Source organism: Saccopteryx leptura, chromosome 8 (genome assembly GCF_036850995.1).
Source record: "Saccopteryx leptura isolate mSacLep1 chromosome 8, mSacLep1_pri_phased_curated, whole genome shotgun sequence".
In the NCBI taxonomy this organism is placed as follows: Eukaryota; Metazoa; Chordata; class Mammalia; order Chiroptera; family Emballonuridae; genus Saccopteryx; species Saccopteryx leptura.
Genome location: NC_089510.1, coordinates 22,636,231 through 22,657,448, shown reverse-complemented (window position 1 = coordinate 22,657,448; position 21,218 = coordinate 22,636,231). Strand labels below are relative to the sequence as shown.

General features: G+C 35.5%; 1 pseudogene; it reads right to left on the bottom strand.

Moving 5' to 3' along the window:
• Positions 1 to 20,339: 20,339 nt before the first annotated feature.
• On the bottom strand, positions 20,340 to 20,950 carry LOC136379490 (ELAV-like protein 1 pseudogene; annotated as a pseudogene).
• Positions 20,951 to 21,218: the final 268 nt, after the last annotated feature.

Sequence of the window (21,218 nt, the reverse complement as noted above, 5' to 3'; positions counted from 1 at the left end):
CATTGAATTATTGACTATTAATAAAGTTTTTTGAAATGGCATTTTCAAAATACTTAAATTAGCAATTTTAAAAGTAAGAATTAGATAGTGAAAGAGCAATAAAAATCAAGCCACAATAAGAATCAAAATCTGTTACTTGATTTATTATTTAGAATCGTGATGATTATTCTTCTTTGTTAACACAGGTTTTTTTGAAAACATGTACTACCATTGTCTACATTAACTACATAAACGTGCAGTCTGATTAATGTATTTTGACTTATTTAAGAAGAAATCAAATATCCTAAGTTTGATCTTTAAGTAGAGATATTATTTTAGTTATTTCTTTTTAGACCATATCCCTCCTTTTCCCCCCAATGTTAAAATAAAATGTGTTTCAGGTTTAGTCTCAAAATAATTAAAACATAATGAACCTATCAAAATTAATAAGTATCTTTATCTATTTATTCACTTGAACCATGTGGGTTCTATCTATCAAACAGGGTCCTATTTACATCAAAACTGTTAGATTTTCTCTCACTTGTTTCTACCACAAATAGCAAATACATATTTATGTTGCTTTACATTTTTTTGATAATCTGTATAATTTATTCCACTAATTATTTGGCCTTCATGTCTTTTTATTTTTCAAATACACTAATGCGTATATGGTTAAAAATAGGATTTCATTTTATTGCTTTCTCGTAGTAAGTTTCTATATCATCTTTATGATTTGCCTAGACTTAGTTCTCTCTTTTAGCTTAGAAATATGTACTCATTCTATTAGTCTCCTGAATTATGAAATTATTAAAAATGATCAGACAATCTTAACCCTAAGAAAAATATACTAGATACTTCTGCATATATATCTACCTGTTATTAAATTCAGCTTTCTTTCTCATTCACTCAGCAGCTTCTGTGAAATTAATTTAAAATAAAATTGAAACAGCATAAATTACTATTAGATTATATTTTTTCACCGGACAGTTCTTTTAAAATTTTGACTACATTGAAATAAAAATCAAAGAATTTATATATTTTAAATTATAGGTATAATGCTTTTTACCTCTTCTTATTCTGAAAGTATATTCATGTTGTGTGATAATTATATACTAAATACACTTTTTTTAACTGTTTTTGAAAGTTGTTTTCTATTTCCTTATCCAGTATTTATAACACAGCAGTTGCTAATTTCTAATACCAGAAGTTATTATTATTAAATTTATTATTATTTTGTATAATGGTTTTTAATTGAAGGTTTTTTACTCTTAATTATATTAGAAAGATAAAGTATCAACACTAAGGAGGATAAGCAAGTTTTCTTAACACCTACTATGTTAGGCATTATGTTTGATTTATTATACAAGAATTATAAATATCTTCAGTGCTCAGTGCTTATTAGCTAACCATACACTTAATGCCTTAGTAAAAATTATATCTAATGCCACAAGTTTTTTGTCAGGCAGTAATTCAAGCCCTATAGAAAAAATGTTCTCAACTTCCCAACAGATATTTTAGCACTATCCAAGGAATGCCTTTAGTTTATTAATTATCCCTGGTTCTAACATGAAAAAAATTATTGTCATCTCTACTTGGCTAAGATTTTCTGAACAGAGATTCTGCTCACCTGGAAATCCACAACCATGACTATAATTCAAGCTACAGATTTGCCAAAGCAAATGGGGTGGAAAACTCTTTCACTAGTCCTCACAGACCACTAATGCATTTGACCTTCATAGCTCACAAGGTAATAAAAATAAGTCTCTTTCTCTCTCTCTCTCTCTCTCTCTCTCTCTCTTTCTCTTTTAAAGCTGGGGACAGTGAAACAAGAAAATACCTAGAATAGAAAAAGCAATAGGAGATCTTAGGGTTGATTAGAAAGTTAGAGAAAAGGGGGTCTTGGAGACAGGCTCAGGGGATTAGCCTGGGATGAGCTGCCTCTGACCAGTGCTGCTCTGGTTGCAAGTCTCGTGAGGACCTTAGACTTTAGGAGCTACACACCTGTGGAGGAAGAAGGGGAGCTGAAAATGGAGAAGGGCGTAGGGAAAGGTGCAGACATGCTCCCAAGAAGTAGAGTCAAAAAAAAGAAAGAAAGAAAGAAGAAAAAGAAAGAAAGAAAGAAAGAAAGAAAGAAAGAAAGAAAGAAAGAAAGAAAGAAAGAAAGAAAGAAAGAAAGAAAGAAAGAAAGAAAGAAAGAAAGAAATCTCCTAAGATTCTGGACCTGGGATACTTCTAGTTTACACATAGACCCTGTCAAACCAGATGACATATAATAACACCAAGATGGGGTCAGACCAGGTCCAAATGTGAGCCTTTTAACTGCAACTGGAACATCTGCATTCTTCTGACATACTGGCCTCCTTGCTGAGTCTAGTTCACAACGAGAGAATTATTTCTTGTGACTGTGAAGGTTTGGGAGTGTTTCATGTCATATATTAAAATATTGTTTTTCCAACTTCTTAACACCGCACCAGTCGACCAAACATGGGTATATCTTAATCAACCCTAAAAGTGAATACTATTTATTTCCCCTGACAAACTTAAAGATATTTGAGCCATCACTTAAACCATGAGAAAGAGAGAAAACAGAGATAGAAAGAGAAAGAGAGAGAGAGAGGAAGGGAGAGAGGGAGGAAGGAAGGAAGGAAGGAAGGAAGGAAGGAAGGAAGGAAGGAAGGAAGGAAGGAAGGAAGGAAGGAAGGAAGGAAGGAAGGAAGGAAGGAAAAAGAAAGAAAGAAAGAAAGAAAGAAAGAAAGAAAGAAAGAAAGAAAGAAAGAAAGAAAGAAAGAAAGAAAGAAAGAAAGAAGGAAGGAAGGAAGGAAGGAAGGAAGGAAGGAAAGAGAGAGAGAGAGAGAGAGAGAGAAAGAAAGAAAGAAAGAAAGAAAGAAAGAAAGAAAGAAAGAAAGAAAGAAAGAAAGAAAGAAAGAAAGAAAGAAGGGGAAAAGGAAGAAAGGAGACAGTCTATGCTAGAGAGTGCTTTAGCAAAAGGGTATAACCTAAGGAAACATAACAAATGTGTCTGTATCTAAAATCTTATTGAAGTGTGCATTATCCAATTCACCATCATAATAGACCAATGAATTAAGTTTAGTATAATTACTGTTTTAAAGATAATGAAATTGAAGCTCAAAAAACTGTATATCATGTATTCATAGTTACATTGTATGAAAGTTAAGATTGTAACTCAGGCCTCTATCAATACAATGATTTTGATTATTTTTATTACATTAGAAAACTTTAACATTATATTTACCATACATATATGTAACAAATACACACACATATATAAAACATTAGACATATATCATTATTATTACTAGATAATTTGGAGGCACTGACATTATCTACTCCCTCTTCCCTGATTTTCCTAATAGTTTTGGGAAGTGTGCACGTGTGTGTATCTACTTGGCCATATTTGTTCATTTGCAGTAAGGTGAGCTGTGAGGGGGGAAGGGCACTAAGGAATAAATGCTAACTCTTCAGGGAAGAGGCAAGGACCTACAGAATAACACAGAGTGGCCCACTGCTAATTTTCTCAGCCCCTCTACTCCCTTCCTCACAGCCTAACTATACTATGTGCAGTTCAAGTTAATAACAGAAAACTTCTTCCCTGAAAGCTTTAACTTGAAAGCATGTTACAATGCTATAAACATCTAGCATCAATAATTCTTTTCTAAGGCTCCCAGCTTATTTTAAAATACTTAATATGAATATGTGCCATAACACAATTTCTTCTAAAATATAAATTTTCCCTAAAATCAAATATTAACAGAGAAAATAAAAAGCATGAAGTGTCTGAGATATCTTCAAATACAAGGGAGCTGTCAAATTACCAGCAAGTTATCAGCAGGATTTATACAAATGTCTTCATCAAATCCTCAGTAGCACAGCTCAAAATTGTGCAGGATTTACATGATGCCGTGACACGAAGGAACTGCATTGCAATAGCTACTGAGGAGATGTATGTTACATGTGTGCACATGGGTGGAATTTGTCATAATATTATGCCACATGTTTTCAAATAGTCAAATGTTATACTAACTCCACATATCTAGGCTTTGACAGGCCCAGAGTCCAAGCATTCCAGCGGATAATGTGATTCCCATGGATAAATAACATAAAGCCTTCTTCCTTTCAAATCTCCAACATGTAGGCTCCATCACTCAGAGGACCAGTGACCTCTGGGTCAAAATTGGCAAGAGTGCTGTCAAACCTATTAACATATTGCCATCATTATTTCCTTTCCAGAAGCTCAGTAGTAAAGAACCCTCATTCACCTTTGGACAGCTCTTTCTCCCAGTGGTCTTTAATCTTACAATTCCTACAATTATGCATGACCTCAGAAATGTGGAGGTAAGTTTATCTGTCAGAAAGATGTTTTCTCTGTGCTTCTTTATTAAAAACAAAATAGAACACAATAAGAGTTTTTTTTAACCTAAAAACAGGCTACCATTAATAAAATATATCGACCTTTTTATACTAATAAGAGAAAAAAAAAGAAAACCATGTCTATACTCACGAGAAACTACTTATTATAAGATTTTAATTTGTATATGCTTTATCTATTGTTTTAAATAAATGTTCTCTCAAAGAAAAATAGATGCCACTCTGTTGTGAGTTTTTCTAATCTTGTTATTTATTTTTATTTTTTACAAAAAAAGCAAATTGGTGATGTTGTATACTTTAACACAGTATATTCAAAACACATGGAAACCTATTAAAATATAAACTCTGACACAGTTGTGCTGGGGTGTTACTTGATAATTTGCATGATGGCAAAGCTCATGGTCCAAGAATCATATTTTAAGTAACAAGATTCCCATAAAAAGTGTAAAAATTAAACCTGCTCCATCATAAATACAGTGATACCTTGAGATATGAATTTAAGTCATTCAGTAACTGAGCTCGTAAGTCAATCAACTCGTATAACAAACTGCCCATACTATACCTGTGTGCCAATGCGCCAACTAGCAGCAGCTTCCTGAATCTCAGCTCATATCTCGGAATTTTGCTCATATCTCGAACAAAAATACAGATCAAGTCACAGCTCGTATCTTAAAAAAAAAAAATTGTATGTTGGTCTGTTAGTATCTCAAGGTACCACTGTATATGTAACTGACTGAGATATGTAGTTTGCAAAGTGGTTCTTAACAAGACATACAAAACATAAAAGCTAACAGTGATGAACAGTTTTATTCTAATATGGATTTATTGAAAAAGTGGTGAAACTTTTGCCTATTTAATTTATCCATTCATTTAAAAAATTCTTATGTAATGTTTGTATAATTATATAATGCTTATACAGAAAATAGTTCTTATATAAACCTTTCATAATTATATAATACATATGTCATGCCCCGCTCCATGCATTTTATGGTTATAAACCTCCTTTCTTTCTTTTAACAACCCTATGATGTAGGTGCTATTTTTATCCTCACTTTACCAGTGAAGAAACTAAAATACAGAGTGGTTACGTGACTTATTTAATGTCACAGTCTATTAACTCTAGCATCTCAGTGGCTAAATTATTTCTAGATTATATGAGTGGAAATTCTGTTATGTTGATATTGTCTCACATTATTTGATAAATAATAGTCATATTTAACTACATTTCATTTAGTACCTAATACCTGCATGGCATTATACTGTTGTTGTTTTTTTTCATTTTCTTAGTAACCTTGTGAGATATATATTGCTACTACCATATTCCAAGGAAAGTCCCAAAGCCCAAAATGAATAAAGTGACTTGACTTAAACTGTAAATCATTGGCAGCACCACAATCAAGTCCATGAGATTCAAGCAAACTTCTGGTTTTAATGTATGTTATATTGCCCTCCCCCAAATAAAAATTATCAAAGACTTATAGCAACTTATGTAAAAAATAATAGTCAGTGCTTCCCCTGGGAAAACTGAAATTTCTTTAAATATGTGTAAGGCATAATTTAACATTCTGTATCTTACATAATTTAAATATGCTGATATTTTTATACAAGTGAAACAGTATTCTAATGCCAAATAATTAACACTTTTATAAAAGATAATTATTTATTGTTGATTATAAAAGATTTTAAAATAATTTGACCGTGAAGGCATTATTTTAAATTACTAATAGAGTAGTTTGTTAATATTCAACCTAATAATTTTAATGAAAATTAGGTCATGGAGAGTTAAGTAGATATTTTCTTTTTATGATTCTATCCTGAATGCTCTTGGTTTTTAGTTAATCAAATTTAGTAACATACAGCTCCATGTCTTACTGCTGATTTAATTACCAAAAACTTTCTGAAAACTTTCAGGAGAAAGAGACATTAGGAAAGAGCAACTAAAAAGACATGATCAGTTGATTCTAAAAATGTAACAGTAGAAATAAATTTGTATCTTCAAACACACAAGGTGAAAGGTGACAAAACTGTCAGGAGTCCAGTGATACCAATGGAACAGATGGAGTGGGGCGATACAGCTTCTGAATGTCTTTTACTGGGAGATGGTATTACTATAGACAAACCAATCTGCAAGTGTCAGTCAAAGACAATCTACACACTCACCTTTGCAAATTATCAGGACTATATCCTCCTAATAATAGCCATATATGCTCATGGAAAAGTACTGGGAGTGACAACTGACTTAATGGTTAATCTACATTTTAATATAAATGTCTCATTTTAACATTACAAACAATTAATTATTTTGGCATTTATTGATTCCCTTCGCAATACTTTCTCTCAAAATAAACTTTGGACTTTTGATCTCATTCAATCATTTCCTTTCTATCTCTTCCTCTTTTTCTTCCTGTTTCTTACTCTTGTTCTTTCCCCTCCTCTTCTCTTCGGCTTTCTCCAGGGTCCCAAGGCAAGGAGCAGGATTAGACTAAGATAAGAGGACACCTGAGCAAACTCCTTAGTTTGGAACTTCTGCAAACAGATGAACTCTGTGCATTTTTCCCGACAGTTCAGGGTAGGACTTGGGAACAATTGAAAAACCGCATTATTGGAAGTAACTCATACTCAAGACATCTCTTTATGTCCTGGCTTCCCCCAAACAAAGCTTCACTTTGCAAAAGCTGTTACAATTGCTAGAGACTTCCCTAGTATTCTATAAGGGAGTTTCAAGAGGGAATGGACCAACATCTCATAATTTAAAAAATCCCATGAGTCTCTGTGTTCAGCCTCCAGCCAACAAGTCTCTGCTTGGGATTTCTCTCTAGCACTCAGCCTTCTGGGTTCCCCATGAACCCTTTTCAGACCTCATTTGTTTTGTGGTTTCTCAACCTTATGTCTTTTTGTTCTCATCTTAACCTCTAAACTTACACATACATACCCACTTCTTAATGTTGTTTTTAAATATGTGAAATCCAGTAGAGGGGAATGAAGTTATTAAACAATAGACTCTGATATATAAATTCTATGAAACCATGGGGAGTGTGTGCTTAGGAAGAAGATGTTCTGGCTCCCCAAGTCTTCAAATTTTAGAGAGAGTGGTAGAATATTCTGACAGACTGAGTTCCTTTGCAATACTCCTGCCCTTGAGAATAATTCAATACTGCACCTATTGAATTAATCATATCTCTATATATACTGATGTCGATATCAATCAAAATAAATGTAACAACTGGTCTCATATTAAGAGACAAGTCTGGCATTTCGTTACCTGCCTTGTAATTAGCAAGATGCATTCTCTTCTAGTGGCTTCAATGAGTCTTATTTTTATGCCAAAATATTTTTGGATTTCTGCCACTATTTGAGGACTGCTAGGAAAAAAAAAAAGCACACCTTTTTAAGTTTGCTTTTTTACAAGAAAAAGTTTGGTTTGCAAATCCAAGTAAGAACTGCAAGTGATTTTGGTTGGTTATAGTCTCCTATTTGTTGATGTGTGGTAGAAATATAGGGCAGTAAAGAGACAGAGTGACTAGTCTAATTACATAGGAATAGTATGACACTTTACAACTGTCTAAATTAAGTATTTTTATCTATGCATTTTGACCAAGTTTACTTACAATTTTGATTCATCCAGTCAATGAATTTTGATCATTTATATATTGAGGCATTCATAATTTTTTATCTAAATGAATAAAATAATTTATTGCATATATAGATATATATTTAACCTCTCTTATAATACTTACTACTGATCCATCTTCCTCAATTTAATACTTTCATTCCTAAATTAACATGCAAAGTCATCCGGGCTTAAGGAAATAATATCGGCAAATATGTAATTTTATTATGAGGATTAAATGAGATCATGTCCATGCCCCAAATATAAATTAATTACCTCTTAGCCCTGTCTATCCACTTAAGTGTTCTGCTTTGTGAAACCTGAGCGGGACTCTGTGTACCTTCCTGCCTTGCGAGCTGACGCAACGCGAAGTGTGATCAGTAGAAGGAAGGGGAGGAGCTCCACAGGAGGGATGACCTCTTTCTGCTTCTGTTATGCTCACTCTTTTCTCACTCTTATGTTGTAACTGCCAGAAATATTATATCAGAAACCAGTGTTTTTCACTCTCTATCAAGTTTCTTAAATCAGTTCCAGCCCTGGTTCCAAAAAGTGGTTTCTGACAACGTTTTGTGGTTCATTTTGTCTGGGTTTGGAGATGGGTTAAAAGTGTATGTCTACATTGATTTATTGGTAGTTAATAACTATTTTGCTGGATGACCTGAGACTTAGGAGAAACAGGATTAGAATATTGGTAAAAAAAAAAAAATAAAGTCTGATGTAGATGGAACTCTCTGAATGGACACAAACTACAAAGGTAGTTGTGCCCAGGTTGGAAATACCTACCAAAGGCATCTACCTCAGAGGAGGTGTAGTAATCACGTAGAAAAAGGATGATATTCATGGATGGCTGTCAACCTCCTTCTCAAGCCATCCTAACATTTACTCAGAGAACACATGCGGTAAAGTAGCTATGGGGCCATGGGCTCAACATCACAGACTTCCCCTTACCAACACTAACCTGGTTGACTCTAAGCTCAGTGCCCAATCTCTACCAGCAGAAACCAACTAAGCCCCAATATGACACCAGTTAGGTAATGAGATATTCCTTTGACACTATCGGATGGTTAAAGATTTCAAGTTCTGACTGTATGTGTAACCGGGAATATATTACTGATTTACTGATGTTAGTCTGACTATCCAGCTGTGGAAGACAGGTGGTTGTCAAGCTGTTATCTGAGCACGCTGACCTAGCTTGCACTAGCCTCCCCCTCAGCGGAGAACTCTCAAGTCCCTCCTTTTGATTGCTTTGTTCTAGATTTGTTCATTGCCTCGCTTTCTCCCTCATAAAAACCCGTGCCTCCACCAGAAAAGGAAGACAGGTCTTTGAGGACAGTAGTCATCCCATCTTCTCAGATGGCCAGCACTTAAACAAACCTCTTTCTTTCTCACCAGCACCTTCATTGTGTAATTGGTGATCATGGCCAAAGCCTGCTGGATCTGAGGGTCTTTTTCCGGTTTCAAGAGCAGGCTGGCAAATTTAGGGAAATGGGTCCTAATAGCCTCAATCAGTGGGTATGCAGATTGGTATGATTTTTTGATGGCCACATAGAAAAAGTTCCTCCATTTCTAATGATCTAAGAATCCTCTTTTTAAAACCATGCATGGCAGATTTACTCTGAAGCTAATAATGCTGAAACATCAGAGCCACACACTGTGCTGAACCTTTTCCAAGACTGGGAGAGTTCTAGCAAGGTATTCACATGGTCACCTGGTTTTATAAATTTGCAAAAGAGGCATTTTACATTCTCGCCTACTTAATGTTTCCACACCACAAAACTGTATCAGCCAAAGCCTCAGAAAATTAGATCTGAACTAAAAGTACATTTAAAAAAAAAGACGAAATTCAATCAGAAATTTCTCAATGCAATTATGTTTGGTAGATAAGTTTAATGCACTTTTGAGAAGACAGAAAGATTTTTTGGGGGATATTAAAATGTAGTTGTGTTTTGCCTGACCAGACGGCAGCGCAGTGGATAGAGCGTCGAACTGGGATGCAGAGGACCCAGGTTTGAGACCCCGAGGTCGCCAGCTTGAGCGTGGGCTCGTCCGGTTTGAGCAAAAAGCTCACTAGCTTGGACCCAAGGTAACTGGCTCGAGCAAGGGGTTACTCGGTCTGCTGAAGGCCCACCATCAAGGCATATATGAGAAAGCAATCAATGAACAACTAAGGTGTTGCAACGTGCAACGAAAAACTAATGATTGATGCTTCTCATCTCTCCGTTCCTGTCTGTCTGTCCCTGTCTATCCTTTTCTCTGACTCTCTCTCTGTCTCTGTAAAAAAAAAAAAAAGTATTTGTGTTTTTATTTAGCTTAGCTATTTTACACTACTTTTACTATATAAGCATTCCTTTTTTTTTTTTTTTTTTTTGTATTTTTCCGAAGTTGGAAACGGGGAGGCAGTCAGACCGACTCCCGCATGCGACTGACCAGGATCCACCCGGCATACCCACCAGGGGGCGATGCTCTGCCCATCTTGGGGCATCGCTCTGCCGCAATCAGAGCCATTCTAGCGCCTGAGGCAGAGGCCACAGAGCCATCCTCAGTGCCCGGGGAAACTCCGCTCCAATGGAGCCTTGGCTGCGGGAAGGGAAGAGATAGAGAGGAAGGAGAGGGGAAGAGGTGGGGAAGCAGATGGGCGCTTCTCCTGTGTGCCCTGGCCTGGAATCGAACCCGGGACTTCCGCACGCCAGGCCAATGCTCTACCACTGAGCCAACCAGCCAGGGACTAAGCATTTCTTTTTTTATTCATGTTTTTTTTTTTTTTTTACAATGCACTTAGTATTTCTATGTGGGCTAAGAAAAAAAATCAATATATAATGGATAACCAGATATTCTGAGTTTATATAAATATTCTAATTTTCTATGAAGAAATAGGTATAGGATTTCTCTAAAAATTCAGGATGTTAACAACATTAGCATTCGCGGAAGCACAGCCCATATGATGGGAGCATGAGCCTGTTCTGAATTCTGTTGAAGAATGACCTTAACTATGTCCAAAACACAGGATTATTTTACCACAAGGGAGTTTATAAATAGCAAAGAAAATCAGTCTAGCAAGATGCTATTCTAAATGCCCACAAATGATAAAAGTCTTATGGAATATCAGACAGTACAATAATTTTGCACAGTGATTTTTAAACCTAATTTACTATACAATATTTTATAAAGTATTAGTTTCCATTGTCTTATAAATATTCAAAAAAATCTCTCATGGGCTTGCCAAAATATCAATAACTTTGTGTGCCATCCCCAAAGGGTATTTCTGCTTTGTCAACACAAGCAGAAATACCCTTTGGGGATGGCACACGACACAGCTAGCTTGGAAGGAGGGTTCCTCGATGTTGCACAGGATAAAACACAGAAGAGTGCCAGCTCCTTCCATCTTGCAAGCCGACATCTCAGGCTGAAATCTGGCTTTATGAAAACTCTTCCTTTTATCTTTTTTTCACCCAAACTAAATTTTTTGAACTATTTTTTCAGTAATAATAGCAATTATAATGGTAGGGGGAAAGAGTGTGATTTACACTAGAACAGGTTGGGTTTTTTTAGTTGTTGTTTTTTACAGAGACAGAGAGAGAGTCAGAGAGACGGATAGATAGGGACAGACAGACAGGAACGGAGAGAGATGAGAAGCATCAATCATCAGTTTTTTGTTGCAACACCTTAGGTGTTCATTGATTGATTTCTCACATGTGCCTTGACTGCGGGGCTACAGTAGACCGAGTAACCCCTTGCTCGAGCCAGCGACCTTGGGTCCAAGCTGGTGAGCTTTTGCTCAAACCAGATGAGCCCGCGCTCAAGCTGGCGACCTTGGGGTCTCGAACCTGGGTCCTCCGCATCCCAGTCCAATGCTCTTTCCACTGCGCCACCACCTGGTCAGGCTAGAACATACAGCTTTTTAAAAATTGCTTTAAATGCAGCTATAATATAATATTATACAAATAGTGGACAAATCTTCCATTCCTTTATAAGTGAAAAATTGTATCTCATATTCCCAAATCCAAAAGGGTGAAAACATCTAAAAGATTGAGAGGTATATTCATAAATATTTGTGTTTTAAACCAAACTCTTATTTTTAATGCATTTTTCTCTGTGCAGTGCAGTTTGTTCAGTATTGCTCTGGTTTTTATTATATGCACTACCCTAGTTGATTTTGTTAACGATGTCAAAACTACTTTATATTTTAAATCTATAAACTAATGATTCAAATAGATTAAATAACTCATAGAAAATAATGAAAGTATTTTATTTTATATGACTTCTATACATGTAACAAAGTATTATGAAAGGACATATTTTTAAAAATAAAAAGATCCATAAATATTTCTAAAAGTGCAGTGGAAGCATTTTTTTTTTTTTTACAATTCCTACTGGTTTAAATATTGTATCTCTTGAATAGAGAATTTTAAAAGCATAAAAAAATGAGTGAGATACAATTGAGCCAGGGCCTTTAGATATATGAACTCTGAAGTTTTGGGAATATTCCCAGGCTCAAACCTAGTAACAGTTTATATTAAATTACCACAAAATAACTAATATGAAAGCATAGCATATTATAGGGTAAGAACAGTAATATTGAAAAGGATCAGATGAAAATATAATTATCTCCCAGTGAACACACACATACACAAAAGAAATATAACTCCACCTCACCTGCCAGATCATTTTTCCTTTTTATGAAACAGGAAATTTAAAACACACAATTTATTCTACCTGTTGAAGTAATGTAAATGAAGGGGGATTCAGCCTGATAACTGTATTCCTCTTTAGATTTACCAGATGAAAACTAAGCAACTGTTGGACACATGTGTTATCAAATAAGATTGACATTCAATCAAAGTCTTTTAAAATATCATGTGTCAGAGGAGAAAAAAAAATTAAGCAAAAATGTAATAGGTAAAGAATGAATTATGTGAGTTGAATATTTTAGCTGACCTGAAATAGGAAGAAAGGATGTATATAGTTGTAGTATTTGAGGCAAACTATGTGACTTAGTCACTCTGAAAGTTTTTACATGTGTAAAATGGATCTGATAGTATCGCTTACATCATATGACCATTGTAAAGACACATAAGATAAAAATGGTAAATAGAAAACTTAGCTCAGTTGATAAACATTTACAAATATCAATTGCTATTGTTTGGTGAATTAGTTTTGCTAAGAAACAAAGCCAGCTCTTTTAGTCTCTATAGCTATGATCTTTTCATTGCTGTTATTGGTCAGAATAAAGTGGATCAAAAATATACTGGATTTTTCTTTCTTTAAATTCAAATAAGCCGGTGTGTAAGTAGAGTAGTCCCATTATCCAAACTCTCTGGAACTGAAATAAACTTTCTTCTCCATTAATCCACACTCTTTCTTATCTCCATTCCCTGTGAACTCTCCACTTATTGATAGAATAGACTTAGAGTTAATAATCCTATAGGAGCCTGTCTTGTCTGAAGCAAACCTTGACTGTTATATTTGTTAATTTGTCAAAAAAAAAAAAAAACCTTGAGTACTTACTATTTACAAAACACTCTATGAGGTATCACATGATAACAATCTCAAAATCTGATAGCATACTCCATTAGTGAGAGTGTGAGAAAATAGGCACCTCATTCACAACTGAGGGCTAACTGGAACAGCCACCATGGAAGCCAATGTGACCATGTCCACAAAAATTTTAAATAAAATATTTATTATTATATATTATTATTATTATTTTCTTATTTTAAGTGAGAGAAGGGGACATATTGAAGCAGACTCCCGCATATTCTCGACGGGACTCTACTCAGTAACCCTGTCTGGAGCCAATGCTCAAATCAATCAAGCTATCCTCAGAGTTCCAGCTGCATGCTTGAACCAGTTGAGCCACTGACTGTGGGAGGGGAAGAGGGAGAGTAGGAGGGGGAGCAGACAGTTGTTTCTCCTGTGTGCCCTAATGAGAAATAAAACCCAGGACATCGGCCCTGGCCGGTTGGCTCAGTGGTAGAACATCGGCCTGTCGTGCAGGAGTCCTGGGTTTGATTCCCGGCCAGGGCACACAGGAGAAGCACCCATCTGCTTCTCCACCCCTCCCCCTCTCTCTCTTCCTCTCTATCTCTCTCTTCCCCTCCCGCAGCCAAGGCTCCATTGGAGCAAAGTTGGCCTGGGTGCTGAGGATGGCTCTATGGCCTCTGCCTCAGGCGCTAGAATGGCTCTGGTTGCAAGAATGGCTCTGGTTGCACACCCCAGATGGGCAGAGCATCGCCCCCTGGTGGGCATGTCAGGTGGATCCCGGTTGGGTGCATGCAGGAGTCTGTCTGACTCCCTCGCCATTTCCAACTTCAGAAAAAAAAATAAAAAAAAAACCTAAAAACCCGGGACATCCATACTCTATGCTGACACTCTATCCACGGAGCCACCAGCCAGGTGGCTTATGATTTATAATAGCAGATGCAAAAACATACTAAATAAACATAAAAAAGGAAGAAAATATGTAAATTATATTATAATCATACAATTGACTATGAGGCAGATATTAAAAAAAAAAGTACACTCTATACAGTAATAGGAAAACCTAATGTACAGATTAATTGCTAACAAATATGTGAAAAACAAATAAAAATATACAAAAATCTAGATATACATGCCAATAAATTATAAAAATAAGTTTTGAAAGGTACATAAGCTCTAAGTAAAATGATACCTACGGAGAGCACATCAAGAACTAGATCAACAAGAGATTAGTTTTTTCACATGACTTTTTTATATTTCCTGAATTTGGAAGAGAGTAAATACTTTACCTTTTTTAAAAGTGACAATTCTAGCCATACTGGAAAGTATCATAGGCTGCCCCAGTTTGAATTTGTCTCAGAGATGTTTGTTGGTTGGATTGGAATTCTAACTGAACTCATCTGAATTTGAATGCATTTGGATTGGGAAATAGTCTTGGGTTCCAGGAGTCTTCTATCTTCATTTTCTTATATGGCTTGTAGTAGCTCCTACAGTAATGTCTCTTTTATCTATAAGCATTGAGTTTATGACTCTAATTTACATTCTGCCTTTCTTCAAGCATTGAGACATCTTTTAAAATTGTGTGTGTGTGTGTGTGTGTGTGTGTATATATATATATATATATATATATATATATATATATATATATATATATATACATTCTTCAATAATAAAATGAAGGAAAACTAGAAGAGTAAACTGTTCTATGTAGTTTTATTCTGAGAATGCATTCTCTATGGCAGAATAGAAATTTGACTTAAGCTTGCTAGCCAGCCAGCCAAGGAGGAAATATATGATTTGCAGTGCTCAGAGTATGATAGCAAATGCATTGCTGTAAGAAAAACACTAAAGAAGGAAGGAAGGAAAAAGAGTAGGCAAAAAGAGAGAAAAAGAAAAAAACAAAACAAGTTTTTTTCCAAATTAATATTTAGATAATTCTCCAATAAGCCTTTATAAATTTTATCACTAACACCTCTAGTACAAATGCAATAAAAACTCTTGGATAAGCTTAGTTCTTAATAGACCTTTTAATGTAGAGATACTAACATTCAACTTCCCAAGTTAAATTATGTAAAGGGTCGAAATATGCTGTAATAGGCAGTTTTAAGAAAGTAAGATTTTGTAGACTGGAAAACTTTTAGACATTTATCAATAGAAACTGTTTATTGGAATTACACTTTTAAAAAGTTTTCATATACCAAATCTTTGAAACATGCTTAAAATTATTTATTTGCACATTAAGACAAACTTAAAGTTTTTTGAAAGTAACCAAGTTTAGTACAAATTAAGTACAGGCATAAGGGAAAATATTGCTTCTTAAAGAACCAAGATCTATATTCCCTCTGCAGGAGATAGTGGGGAAAATAATCTGAATCTGTTTCAATTTACTGAGAAATCCAAAGGGTAATTAAGGTTTCCAAATTCCAACTGATATAGTTGTGTTACTTAAAGTGTTTGGACAATATAATGCATTACTATTAATTCTGATGTATGATACAAGTAATATGTTAAAATACAAAGTACAGAAACCTGTCAGTAGATGATAAAAGATAAAAAAAAAATTATAACCTCCTCTTACAAATTTAAGTTAACACTTCAAAAAAAGTTACTCAAGTTTTCAAATGGTATCAAATGGTATGGTATGTCCACTTTCCCATATTATCTATCAACCCTGTTGTCTCACTTAAGACAAAGTCAGTTGCCTTTTATCATAGTGTTAACATTATTGTTCCTTTAACATGGGGAGCTCTTATCTAGACCTAGGAATCTATCAAAAGAGAAAAAGTACTACATTCATGCAAAATAGAATAAAGCTAATTTTTAGTTTCATATACATGTACTGGAGCATCCTCAACTCATTTGATTCCCACAGGCATTTGAATTTGCCTGAAATGCTTTCCAGCCAAGAGAGAGAAGTAACTAAAAGAAGGTTATGTGGCTACAGTAACAGATGAGGGTGAGAGTTGTCAAGAAAGCAAAAGAAAATGCAATCTTTAGCTTTTAAACCATCATCATAGCCAAGATGTGCAAAGCAAACCAACTGTTACCTAAATCGTACAGAACCTTCAAGGAAACTTGCACAGAGAGGATACTCCAGAAGCTCCTTCTTACGCAGTCTAAAGCTTTCAGAACATCCGGAATCAAAACAACCTCCAGATGCTGTAGACTTCAAGTGACTAGTTAACAGCTTGTAATTGTCCTGGTTCCCCATAGAAACAGAGCCAATAATATATATATTTATATTAAGAAATTGGCTCATATGATTATGGAGGCTGGCAAGCCTAAAATCTGCTGGTGGTCCAGCAGGCTGGAACCCCAAGAAATGCTCTTGTTGCAGTTCCGATTTGAAGGCTGGCTGCTGGGAGAATCCAGTTTATTTAAAAAGAGGTCATTCTTAGTTCTATTTAGGCCTTCCACTGGTTGGATTAGATTCACCCACATAATAAAGGGTATTATGATTCACTCAAAGATTTCACAGATTTCAATGTTAATCTGATCCAAAAAATACCCTCCCTGAAACATTCAGAAAAATGTTTGGTCACTTACCTGACCACTGTAGCTCAAACAAGTTAACACATAAATTTAACCATGACACAGCTCATCTCAGCAAATTCTATATTAGCCGAGAGTTATGGTCTAATAAAAGTTCACATTTTTCTTTATGTGGATTTTTTTTTTTTGTTACATGACAATATGAAGAACAACATCCAGCATAAAAAAGTGTCAGGCTCCCTGAAATAGATCATCTTAATCTTACCTGGAAAACTTTAAAAAATATAAGCATTTATTCTTTTATTCAGTTAATTTAACTTGCAGAATTAAATGTTAGTGAGTTAAATAAAAAGTTCAAATAACATCAACTTACAAATTATTATTGCCATTAATATTTACCTTTGTGAGAATATCAAAGTGCATTATTTCTAAATTGTATTTACATATCTAATTATATCAAGAGTTAGGTGTTTCTGGCCCAGTTCATAGCATGAAAGATTTTCCAAGTGGTGTGAAATGAGCATTTGTATAAACCATATCCAATATAATGTGTGTTTTAGAGATGTTAGTGTTTCCACGAGTGGCTGTGTTTTAAAGTTACTCATGCTTGCAAATATCTCCCTTTTTTTTTTTTTTTTTTGTACCTTTTCTGAAGCTGGAAACGGGGAGAGACAGTCAGACAGACTCCCGCATGCGCCCCACCGGGATCCACCCGGCACGCCCACCAGGGGCGACGCTCTGCCCACCAGGGGGCGATGCTCTGCCCCTCCGGGGCGTCACTCTGCCGTGACCAGAGCCACTCTAGTGCCTGGGGCAGAGGCCAAGGAGCCATCCCCAGCGCCCGGGCCATCTTTGCTCCAATGGAGCCTCGGCTGCGGGAGGGGAAGAGAGAGACAGAGAGGAAGGAGGGGGTGGGAGTGGAGAAGCAAATGGGCGCTTCTCCTATGTGCCCTGGCCGGGAATCGAACCCGGGTCCCCCGCACGCCAGGCCGACGCTCTACCGCTGAGCCAACCGGCCAGGGCCAAATATCTCCCTTATAAAGTGATGCTGTGTGCTAATCATAAATTGTGCTAATTTTAGTCACTTTTCCTTGAATAAAAATGTTACTTTTCTGTTTAGAAACTTAGCTCTAATGAACTGTTTACTTCTAGTTTTCAGAAGTTAGAAATATTCTGGCAAAAGTAGTTATCCAGTTACTTTCAAACATAGTATAAAATATTTTCAAGCATCAATATTATTTATGAATAGTAATATTACTGAAAAGTGATGCTGTCATTCTTTTCATTTTTCGAGATGATTGGGAATTCTTAAAGATTACTATGCGTGAGATTGTATGGCAGATTTAGTTACCTTTGTGGATAGAAAAACCACATTAAAAAAATAGCATTCAGTAAAGAAAGGATATTAAATGAGTAAATTTTATAGCAGGCTAATGCAAAGGGGATCTCCAAAGGATTTAGAAAGGGTTATTTAACTTGCCTACCAGGATATAATGTATAATTATTAGAGGTAGTTTCCACATATAAAAAAATGCAAATGTTATTGCCAATTGCTATTTTGTGTGGAAATATTCACCTAAGGAGGATTTTAAGAAAATAAATCATTCAACTTTTTTCTAATATATTTCTCTATATGTTTGTTTCCTCTTAAGGTTTCTTTGCTGGGAGCAATTTTATTGTATATTATAGATTCATGAGCATCACATAAAATCTTTGAGAACATGATGATATAGTAGTTTGAATCTCCACAGACAATCTTTTAAAGAAGCATTGCTCTCTTTTATTATAAGAACAAATTTTCTCCTCCATATTTTTACTTTAAAAAGTAGATTTCCATTTAAATTAAAACCAAGTCTCCCTCTGGATCTATTGAATCTCCCATATTAGAATATTTATTTAAGTATATGGGTCAAGTTATTAATTCTGATCTTCAACATTCCTTATTTTGTCATATAAGTAGATACAGGAAAAAGTCAGAACTATATATTTATCCAACTTAGCTAGCTTAATTATATCAAAAGGAATAAAAAGTATATTTCACTTAAGAAATTATATTTCTACTGCTGACATTTGGCTGTATTATTTGTTTTTTCTTTGTCAATCAAAAAATCAACCATTCATCAATTAATATTCAAAAACTGAATACTTAAAAAAAGGGAAAAGGTAAGTAAGTGAGAATGTCTTTTCAAAATCAAAGAAAATTGACAGCTGTCTATGAGAGAAGTATGAAAACAATGTATTGCAAAATAATAATAATAAACTGTGAATTTCTGACAAAAGTCATTTTCACATTTTATTGCTCAGTTCAGTGAGTATTTTAAATTTTCAAAGTACACATGTATTAGCAGTTGTGTCTCTTATTGTTATAAATATATTTTTAAGTAAATGTTTCTTTGGTTAAGTTTTTACATTATAATTATACTTGTGACTTGATTAACATATATTGATTGCATTAATACCTGTCACCTTTTGTATCAATTGGAAGTCCAAGGTTTTTTCAAATTAATTAGTATGTATTATTTTTTAAATTTTTCAAGAAATGCAATACTAAAATGTTTATGTTATTAAAATAAAATACTTTTACATATTTGAGTTATGTTAAATGCTCTTGGAAACTGGAGAAATGTCTGTTAACAACAGTATTCGATTTACAGACACTGTCCGTGCAACGTGAGGACAAGAACTCAGGGTATCAGAGTAGCCACCCAACTTCAGGCATGCGTGGGGCTCAGATCTGACTCAGGAATATATGGAGTTTCCCTGAAACCCTTTGGTCCATTCCCATCGAGGCTTGGGCTTAGGAATCACTGTCTACTCCTCAGGGGGTCTGGCAGAGAGGCACACCTCCTCCCAGTGGTGCTGGTGGCCCAGGTCAGAAGGGCTGTGACCGCTGCTAAGACCACTCCACAGAGTCCAGAGCTCAGTGAGCAGGAGGGGGCAATGTCACCCTTTTAGGGAAGCAATTTCTTGTGAGCCAAAACAGAAATCATTTAAGATATTGAAACAGTTGAGAAAAAATATACTCAGCATCTAACATCTTTAATTTAAAACAGAAAACTAAAAGGATATTTTTTAATCCAATTTGTGGAGACACCTAATGAAATGGTTCTTAGGAGATAAAGCATGCTTCAGTTTCGCCACCAACTCGGGACTGGATAGTCAGTGCAGTCCGCTTAGATTTCTGTCTAATACCTATTTCAAAGGAAATAACTCAAGAAACTTAAAGTTGGCCTAGCATTGTGGGATTTCAAGCATTTGAACATGTCAGTTGCATCTCAAAAGTATGTATAAAAACCTTTGCATTTCTCATTTAGACTAAGACAAACACTGGTGGAAATTGGCTCAAGTGAGCTGTATACTAACTAAAAAGTCTCAACTTCTTCACGATGATTATCTATTCTGTACAAAAAAAGAAAAAGATGAGCAGGTTGTGGGACTTGTTGGTTTTGAAAGAATGCTGGAAGGTTTCTGTCTCCCAGGCGGTAGCCATTCATATTTGCTTTGGCCTTCTCAGCTTCTTCATAGTTTGTCATGGCCACAAAACCAGCGCCTTCGCACTTGTTGATGTTGAAGTCGTGAATCTTTCCCATTGGAAATTGTGCTCAAGGGCACAGCATCGGCAAGAGGATCCCCTCATCCGCATCATGACCAAGGTGGTAGGTGAAAATGCATCAGCCCAAAGATGCGTTGCCTGGAACGCTGACACCAGAAAGCCAGTCACGTGATCCACACCCATTGAGAAGACCTTGAATCTCTGTGCCTGTGATGCATGGCTCTGAATCATGGCACGTGGTACAGCTGGGAGATCAGCACCACGTGTTGTTGTTTTTTTTCTAGTTAGGATTGGCTGTGAACTTCACAGTAATGGGCTCAGAGGAACCTGAGGGTTTATGACCATTGAAACTGGTAATTGTTTCTTCTGCTTCTGACCATTTGTCAAACCGGATAAACACAACCCCTCTGAGCAACCTGTGTCTGGTCCACAAGGACCCGGGAGTTGATCATTTGTCTGAAAATATGCATTATTTTTTTAAAGACTAAGTATATAATAATTTTGCTTCTTAAGTTTATCAAGAAATGGCTAGATCCTTGCATTACAAAGACTTCTAAAGAGTCTTTTAAAAAGTATTGCTCCTAAAGTCAAAATGCTCATTGTTTATACTTCCCAGGCTTTATATAATTATTCTCCATGTCAGTGTCCCAGTCTGTGTTCAGTGAATCCAATGAGAACTTAATAGTAACAAAGAGATTAGCAGTGTAGTGTATTTTGACA